The following is a 10,194-nucleotide window of genomic DNA, read 5'->3' as shown; positions in this document are numbered from 1 at the left end:
CGGCGTGCGTGAATATTAGGTTGGCCCGTAATTAGCAAGCATGCTTATCGACTAGGCGTACGATTGCATGACTTCTGTGGGAGTTGTTAAGATGAAGAAGAGAAGACGATTTAATCGTCACGATTCTATACCTGTTGTTTCAGTGCCCTTTTCCATCCGGACGAAGACTCTCCGCTCTAGGTAGACAATTCTTCGATAACTTGGGCAACCTTAGGTGCTTGGAGATCAGGGATCTTCTAGAATTCCTGGCAAATTCAAAGTGGTTTTGCGGCATAACAATGGGCCTTGAGACGAATGGTGTATTTTAGTAGACCGCGACAACCTAACCTAAACTAAATAATTAAAAAAAAATTATACTGCCTAATTGGATTCGCTATTTTAGATTTTGAAAATCTGACTTCGGTCTTCGGAGGCTAGATTCGTTTTCAGTCTAGCAAATTCATTTGTTTACTTAAATATTTCAAAATAACAAAAAACATTAACGATCCGAATTAAAATCAATATGTGTACCTATAGACGTCCGATTTGTATCAGTACATAAATCAATTATGTACCTAATTGGAATGCCAAATACGTATACTAAATTATGCTCCTACATACATAGTTGGGTAATATGCCATGACATTAATATGTGTTTAATTGACAAATTATCACGAATTTGCGAATAATCTGACCTATCAAAACTCATTCAAAATTAGGTAATCGCTAACCGTAAAATTCACGACAAGTTGTATGTATGTATAGAGTAATGTAAATTTGGGAGTCCACAAGCCCATGCTTATGTACAAAAAAGCATGCCCTTTTGTATGTCTGTATTTATTCGCGTTAACCCATTTATTAAAAAAAAATAATAAACAAAAAAAAAAAACGATTTATGGGTCAGGGTTTGGAATTCACTTGAAAGCTGCTTTGGTAGAAATAACAGAAACAAATACATACATAGTGCACACATAAAAAAAAAATTGAATCAACGCATTTAGATGTCAATCCTCTCATTTTATTGGCATTTTATGTCAACAAGTGCTTTACACATAACATATCTACGCACATAGCCATATATGCAATGTCTTTTCTAACGTATCCATTCATTCATTCATTCATGCATCCATTCACATGTTTCGACATAAGGAGTAAAGTACCAAAGTACTAGTATGTAACAAATTTTAAATGACTACGACGACGCCGATTGTGGCAACTGCGTTGGCAACGTGCTCATGAGCAGCAGCAACAACAATTGCCGTTATGATAACAATTCTGACGTCTCCATATAATGATACATGTACATAAAGTGTATAAGTACAAACTACCCTGCAGCAAAAAAAAATTATGAATTGATAAAAAATAACCAACTTATAGTTAACTTTTGGCCGATTAGCTATGACAAAACTAATTTTAAGAGATTTGTAAAGTTGCGCAGGAGTCATGCAGACGTTACCGCGAGTTTGTTGTCTCTAAACAAGCTTCTATTTAAATATCCTCATACAAAAATTACTTTGAATTACACTTTTTCTGCACTTCGCAGACGCTTTCTCAAATCCAGGACAAATAAAATAAATGTCGAAATTATATATTATCATTTTGATGTTATGTCTGATGGAATTCAAATACATATGGGACCACCTACAAAAGAACATGTGAAAAATAAGATAATATGTAATGTTAAATAAAGTAAATGAATAAAATTGTAAAAAATTTAAAGAATCCTTTTTATTTATATTTTATGTCCGAAAGCAGACGGCTACAAGTTAGCCGACGTCTAATGCAGAAGAAACAAGTTCTCACTTTTTTGCGGCCATCGCCCTATAAAAGGAAGGAAATAAGCATAAAAAGGTACGACTAAGTCGTTGACTGCTGGGTTGTTATAAGTCAGCTATGTATTATCCCCGTTTCCAGCAGGGCATGTACATTGTATGTACGTATGTATGTACATGTGCCTTAATGGAGGTGGAAAAAAGGAGGCACGTCTGGCCATTCATAAAAATTTTACGCAAGCAGCGCGTCTATATGGCAGCGGGTCGAATTGTGTGAACACGCGCGCCTATTGAACAGCAAGCAGATCCTTTCACGCTTAATTAAAATCAACGACGGAACAGCTATTAAAGGAGTGAGTTCGCTCGCCTTAATGGCAAAAAATGGAAAAATGAAAACAAAAAAAAAGAATGTGTGGCACGTTGTGGTGGCAGCGTAAAATGTGAATGAGTAGAACAGCTGATTGCTGTAAATGTAGGCAAAGAAGGGTTAAGAGAGTGAGGGAAAGTGAAATTTGATATTTTCAATGAGAAGAGATGATGATGAATATGTAGAAATGTATAGATGAGGAAGTGGAAAGATTATGGCAGCGCAATCGCTAAGCCAATAAAGCGCTTTTTAACCGTGAAAACTATTTTTAATAGCAGATAATCTTTGTTATTGGCTGAAGTTAGTAGGTTCATGACGAGTAATGAAGAGGCGAGAGAATTTATATTATTATACCATTCATGAAATGCTAAGAATTTGATTTTATTGTATGTTTGTATTATTTGAAGTCATCGGAAAACCAGGAAATCAAAAGAAGTTATGAGAAATGAAATGGAATGAAAATTATTTAAGTCATATAACTGACATTAAAGGAAGCAAAGGAAATAGAATTATTTAAAATAAAAAAGGAATGAAATAGATTATTTAAAAGGGACGAAATGAAATGTACCGAACTAAGCTGAAGTGAAATTTAGGAAATGAAATGTAATGATGTGAAAATTTTTCCTTCATTTTACCTACATACAAAAACACCCACATTCAATTTTAAAGTTATCCAATTAAGTCTATTATTTCCTAACACATCATAAATCACTACCACTAAGAAAGTCAGTCTAAATACAATTTTCCACAGGTTCTGCTCACAAGTGAGCCATTTGACGAAGTGAAGACGATGGACAATATGCGCCACTGCCAGCCGAGGGGCGACCGCAGGGCAGAGAATAGGGTGTGGTGGCCGCCCGTGTCTGCCACCAATATCAACCAGGGAGAGGGCACACCGCTTTCATGCAGAAGACTGGTGCTTAAAACCTACTTCGACGAACTGGAGAGCAGAAGATGGACCAAAGGATCAAGGATGTCTTGCTGAGATTCGGCAAAGATAGTTCCAGTGCCCTCATTCTCCTGAAATGCTTTATATCGAGTCTACCGAGATGAAGAGGAAACCGAAAGGGTCGAACACTTTCTCTACGGCTGGCCGGTATTGAGGGGACTCAGGCAAAGTTTTCTCATATATTTATTACGCTTTTTCGACTGTCTTTCAGACTTTATATATAAGACTAATGGATTATATTTCTAGAAGTATGGTTGAAATCGAGCTAAAACGGTTTAACAAGAGTGTCTCCATCAGGATCTGTAGGAAGACAGCCACTACGAACAAACTTGACTAAACTTACGCTGCCGTGTTGGTTGTTCACTGTTTTAATTAATAGATCGAACTATCCTCTCTTCACACCATATTTGGAATTCAGTTTGGCACACATGCTAAAACACTTTAGCAGAAAGGTCATTTTGTACCACGACAAAGCACTTAAACCTATAAGCACAGGCCACAAATATATTTTTTTATTTAACACATACCTAATAATTTCAATTAAACCACTAATCCAAATAGGAAGTTAGAAAAATAAAATGTTTTCTGTAAACAAACTCTATACTTCAAAAAAGCGGAAAAATAATTAATGCTCTTGCTGAAATATATGCTTAGTTAGAACGCTCATAGCTGGGAAAATATTGGAAGCAAAAGGCCTAAAAACAAAAATAAAATCCGTTGGTTTGTTAGTTGTCAAAAAAACATAGAAATTTGGCGGGATTCGAAAATTTAAAATTTCACTAAAACGCCGCACAGTGGGGCAGGTTGCTGTGGACAAATCAATTTTGAGAGCTCAAATATGAACCGATTTCAAGTTTCTTTCTTTTAAATAACAGATGATTAAATTTCGCGTTGATCTATCCATGGCGAAGCTCTAGTTTTTTTTTTTTTATTTATGCTGAAAAATGAAAGAACAAAATTTTTAAGTTTGAGTGCCTCCAACTTTTTTGAAAATACTTGAAATTAATTTCAAATGCCTGCAATTATTAAAAAAAAAAACTATTCACAAACACTTTTCCATAGGATTTCCATTCCTGGATAGTCTGGAGTCGATGCCCAAAATTTCAAAAATATCGGTACAGCTGTTCTCGAGTTTTTCGAACAGAAAAACACGAAAAAACTGCTTTCAAAATATATATCTATCCTAAGGAAAAATGTTTATGAATAATTTTGTAGATAATTGCACACATTTGAAATTAATTTAAAGTATTTTCCAAAAAAGTGAAAGCTTTCAAACTAAAATTTTTTTTCTTTCATTTTTGAACGTAAATAAATAAAAGATCAGTGCTTTTTTAAAAAGTCGCCATGGATAGATCGACGCGAAATTTAATTACATTTTATTAAAAAAAAAAAGAAACTTGCAATCGGTTCACATTTGGGCTCTCAAAATGAATTTGTCCACAGCAACCTTTTTTGCCCCAATGTACGCCGCCAAATTGACCATTTCTCCCAGAATAGGGCTGAAAATTTACGTTAAGCGCCTGTTCAAGGGAAAATACGCGCCCGCAAGAAAGTTAAAAACCAAGTTTTTCATAGTTATCTCTCATCAGGTAGTTTAAGCCAAACTTCATTTAGAAATTATATTTAACACTGAAACCCTACCCAGCATGCTGCTATTAATTTAAAGTGGTGCCAAATTCATCAAATTCCTCAAATAAAAATTTGTACCAAATGTCGCTAAAGCATATTTTATAATATTTTTTTTGCTTTAAAGTTCATTGCTAACTAAACAATAAATACATGAAACTACAAAACTGCATTTTTATTACTGTTCTTGAAATTATTACCCTTTAAAGTCCAGGGTGCTCGAATGGGTAGGGTTCAGGGGTTAAATAAAAAATGGCACTCCTGAAGGTAGTAAATATTTTGTCATCTGGAAATAAAATATAGGTACTGTAAAACTATAAATCTTCATCTATTTAACTCCGCGATTTTGAAACGCTTTTTGGTTATGTACCTTAGCAAAGCTCTTTACTCTAATTAAGCTTTTGGTGGTAATGAGCTATTAGGCAGTCGATAATTGTGGATAGTCGAAATAGTGGATCCTTCGTTTTATGACCAACCTGGAACGCGGAGGGGGTCCGTTCATATAAGAGTAGCAGTTGCTAAACTGCCTACTCACACCTCGTGACCCCGTGGGCCTTATATGACAGCTGTCCTGCTCAATTGTAGGTAGTAACCAACTCTACATTAGTTAATGCATAACTAATCTTTAGCCTAGGGAAGCCAAAATAAATGAATTTAAAAACAATTTGGCGCAATACTTACTCGTACTAAATTGTAAAAAAACTTCTTGTATGAAGGGTATAAACTCACTCCCATTAAGTCAAAAAAGGTTAAAGATTCGTGTGGACAGACGGTCATTAAGGCCGGAAGCTAGACGCTTTAAAAAAAAAACAAGACAAGAAGACAGATAAACAGACAAATGGCAATTGTAAGATGAGACGCAGTGACGGCGCAATTTACAGTTAGGAAAGCTTCACACTTGCACATATATGTACATATGTACATATTGTACAGTATTTACATGAGCCGATTTTACAGGCGATTAGTTGAATCAAAAGTTGGCTGCCGACCAACTTCGTTGACAGCGATTAGTTGAAGGACCAATGGTTGCTTTCAACTAAAAATTGCTTGTAAAATCGCCTCATGTAAACACCGTATTAGCGACAAGCTAAGTGGCACAGAAACATTTAAAAGGTCATAAAACTTTCTTAAACGAGTGTGAAAACAAAACAGTCACACAAACACATAACTTCACATGTATGTACGATATGTATGAATGTAACTCCGCTGAAAAGGCAAAACCCATCAGCAAGAACATTTAAAGCAAAACCCCCCAATTTAGCGTATGCCGCGCGACGCATTGCCTAATGATGGATAGCCAGTCGCAGCCAGTTGGCTGTTCGGACCTGTTTTATTTTGCGCTTTGTTTGGTGTTTTTTTGTTTTGTTCTTCTACTTTTTACTACGCTCTGTAGACCCATTAAAAATATGCACAATGATGGGGGCAAATGGCAAGTGTGGGAAGGATTAACGATGTATCTTCTATGTTTGTTTGTTTGTAGTTAAAGAAAAATAAATATAAACAATTTTCAAGGTCGTAGATTCAGACAGTGAACGGCGACGTCGACGTCAATGGCAAAGTTGTTACCTCTCCTTTACCTCAAGCGCATTTCTTGATGGAGTACATGGAATGGAGTGCTGTGGAGTGTAACTTCGGTCTATGAATAAATGGAAAAAATATGCAAAATACATAAAGGATGACAAACAATTTTTAAACACATATATACAAATTTATTTACATGGAGACGTCAAATAAAGGACAGCGACTACATATGTGCATACAATAATAATATTAAAATAGCAACAACAAGAATTGCAATCCGTTCAAAACACTTTTACCTGCATATAAATAAATAAGTACATATATGTATGTATGTATGTTAATGTGCGCATATATATGTACATACCTACAGTGCCTCACAGCTTAAATCGTGCACCAAAAAAAAAGTATTTTGTTAATATTCATAATTTTACTTTATGTTATTTTTAACCGACTTCAAAAAAAAGGAGGAGGTTATCAGTTCATCGGAATATTTTTTTTTTATGTATGTTACCGCATAATATTGGACCACGAAAAGTGGTACCTCAGGGTGGCCCATACTAATTTTCTTTAGATCCGATAATTGGTTTGTGAAGAAATTAACGATAACCTTAAATTTTTATATGAGATCTGAAGTCGGTTTTGTTTTTTGCTTAAAAGTTACTTGTCTTATAAAAATATGGTTCATAATACAACAAACACCAAGAAAAACAAAATTTCAAATTTTATATAAAAACTAAGAAACTTCTAAAAAGTTCCATTAAATTTCATACATCAGATTTTTTATTTTTAAATAATTGGGGTATGCTGTTTTGTAACCCATTATATTTTAGTGCAAGTTTCAAGTAGCTAAAGATTATCATTGATTTTTGAGATTTGTTTTGTCGAGGGTGTTGTGCATTTTCCTCCATATGAAATAAAAAATCTTGTTCATGGACTGTAATTTTTAGCTATTCGAAACTCTATTATTAAATAAAATGGAATGAACTGAAAATCTTATCAAAAAGATAAAATTTGAATAAAAATGATTGGAGATATTGAAGAATTTTACTAGTTTTTCTACGAACTTTGGAGTTTTGGTTTTCATAGTGTTTGTTGTACTATGAACCATATTTTTATAAAAAACTAACATAAATTATTTGACATGAGAAACCTTTTGAGTATTAGGAAAATACAAATCTTTTTGTTGCGCTATTTAAGCTGTGAAATCGACCAATGGTTGGAAATTTGTTTAGAAGTTTTCTTTCAACCTGTAATAAAGCCCGACCAACAGAAAAAAATTTAAAAAAAAATATATGACAAAATTAATGCGAAATTAAAAATTCCACTGTTTTACAGTTCTTCAAGATTATTTTTTTTTAATTTCTCAAAAACTATCATAGCTACAAAAAACATCTTGGACTCATTTTAAAGAGGATACTTGGGGCTAGAAAAATATATGCATTAAAGAAATTTATTTTGAAAAATCAAAAAATTGCAAAATTTTCAAAATTGAATAAATTGAATTTTTGGCCTTAATTTTTTCATGATACCTCTGCATTTTTTTAAAAGATCCTAAACTTTAAAATATGAATTTTCGAGTTTTAGAAACGGAATTTTTTTCTTTCGCAATGTGTTAATAAAATGTTATCAAATTAATACTACATCTTTGGTATTTTAAGCAATAAGTATTAAGTGAAAGGCGAGTGCAGGGCAAATGAATCTATACGAATTAAAACTATATCTTCATCTAGCGAAGCAATTAAAACCAGGTAAAAATTGAGATTTTGGCTATTAATATTTGATTCCCATTAAATTTTACTTTCAATATTTAAATTATTTTAACTTTTTCCAGATCAAAAAGAAAGAATTAGGCATCAACTTCAGGAAAAGGAGGGGAGAAATCGGCTAACATAACATAATATACATATGTATTTGTAGAAAGGATATGTTATTCCACCTAATAAAAAAGCAACTTTACTAATGTAATTACAGTGCCCTATCAGTAATCACGACTCTCGATAAACGCTAAACCAAGATTTTAGCAAAGCATAATGCTTGAAACACCCCGCTCGCCCAGCTATTTCGCCTACTTAAACATAACACTGGTTTACAGAAAAATTGTTCTCTGGATGCCACTATCCAATTCATATGTCGAATTGCTCGGTGATTCCGAAAATCGAGTGAATTTTTTTTTTATGCATACGTTTTCGATATATTTACAATTTACCGTTATTCAGCTTAAAGCAAAAATTGGTTCCTTTTAATCACGTATATCTTACCAACCAATTTAAAAATCTTAATATAAAATACGGCAAATGAAAGACAATGAAATTCTCCATAAACCATATATGCATTACTCTCCGATAGGGCTTATAGTTTCTGACAAATTAATTAATCATTCCAACTTTTTTTATTTTTTAATGAAAAAAAATTAAACTTTAACGGAAAAAAAATTTAAAAAAGAACATGTTCTGTGCCAAATTTTGCATTTGTACTACAGCCTGTTCTGTTGCAAAAAAAATCAAGTTACTGATGAAAAAAAAAATATGGATAAATACGAAATAATGAGTGGTCAAATAGAAATGCGCAAGATGATTTGGTGAAAATTCAGCACGAAAGAATGTTACTCATACGCCGCGTACACCTCAGTAACACACTTTTGGGCTCATATTTCATACACAAAATCTTGAATTTCGCATAACTTTCGCAAACAATTTTTGTATTTTATTTTCTGTTGGTAGCACTTCATTATAGGTGGAAAGAAAACTACTGATAAAATTTCATCCAACTCGAAAGGGGTCGATTCCAACCATTGGTCGATTTGACACGGAATTACCCATATACATATATACATATATATAACTACTTACATATGTATGTATTTTGTTATCATAATTCACATGGGGAATGCTTGAATGCTTGCATCGCTGCTTGACTGGCTCTCAGACATCACCTATGTATGTATGCTCCTACATAATTGTATAACAATTCATACATATATATTTAAGTATTTACGTACATAATAGCATGCATAAATATATGTACATATTTATATGCCTATGCATACAAGTGTACATACATATTAATATATGTACGTATGTGTACTTGTAATGTTCGGGTGCGGTGTACACTTCAACTGGGTGGTTGTTCTCTGTCCAGCCCAGCCAACATCCGAGCTACTGTTTTTTATTATGGTTTTTGTTGAATTTTTTAGTCAACAGCAAGGTAAGCGCATTTTGTTTAGTCTAAAATGTGGCAGGAATAAGCGACACAAAATCGAAGGCATACATACATATGTATGTACATACTAGGGATGTCAAACCCGGGATCGCGGTGTTTTTGACGTCCCGGATTTGCTTTTATTAATCCCGGGATCCCGAAAATTTTGAAATATCGAATTGATAGTAAGAATTTGTTTATGAATTTTGAAGTATGATTTTTGTAAAATGCCGTTTTGACTGCAATTAACAAAAAGCTTGAAACAGTACTTTTAAATTGCAATCTGAGCCTTTTTTAAAGAAGATTTCAATGAATTTACTCATAGCGTCGCTAATGTAAACGAAACAGAGAGTTTTAAGGAAAAGTTAGATAATTTTTTAGATTAATCTACTCAAAACTTCCTCAAATCGAAAAACTTATAATTTGACCGACGTGCTGGTAAAAGAATTTCAAATATTTTGTAATGGAGGAGATGGATTATGTCTACCTTTTTTTGACAGTTCAGTCTAAAAGTGTTGATGCCGAAATATGTTTTTCATCAGTAGGTTTTGTATGTAAAAACTGCGGGTCAAGCTTAGAAGACTCCGCATTGAATGCTTTGCTGCTCTTACGAAAACATTTTAAGTACAATAATAACAACACCGGCAAAAAAAGGGGTGTGTGTTTTTAACCAGACCCAGATCATGTATTTCGACCCGCTGAATCCGATTCTGAAATCCGTTTGACTCGTATACCCTCAAAATTTCTAGTAAATTGCGAAAAAAATGGCAAAAAATCTCAAT

At 33.5% G+C, this 10,194-nt stretch overlaps 1 long non-coding RNA gene across 5 annotated transcripts in view; it reads right to left on the bottom strand.

Annotated features, from left to right (window-relative positions):
• LOC118744574 overlaps window positions 1-10,194 on the bottom strand; it is a 200,959-nt gene that overhangs the window by 168,096 nt on the left and 22,669 nt on the right. For 2 of the 5 annotated variants that reach the window (XR_004993566.1, XR_004993562.1), the window contains one exon: window positions 6,128-6,329. The exons of the other annotated variants lie outside the window; for them this stretch is intronic. This is a non-coding gene — a long non-coding RNA (uncharacterized LOC118744574). Of the gene's footprint in view, window positions 1-6,127; window positions 6,330-10,194 lie in introns of those variants that run through there. 5 annotated transcript variants of the gene reach the window in all.

This window comes from Rhagoletis pomonella, unplaced genomic scaffold, assembly GCF_013731165.1.
Source record: "Rhagoletis pomonella isolate Grant_MI unplaced genomic scaffold, Rhpom_1.0 Rhpom_scaffold_00001, whole genome shotgun sequence".
In the NCBI taxonomy this organism is placed as follows: domain Eukaryota; kingdom Metazoa; phylum Arthropoda; class Insecta; order Diptera; family Tephritidae; genus Rhagoletis; species Rhagoletis pomonella.
Note: the sequence above shows the minus strand (reverse complement) of the source record. Positions and strands in the feature narration are given on the sequence as shown.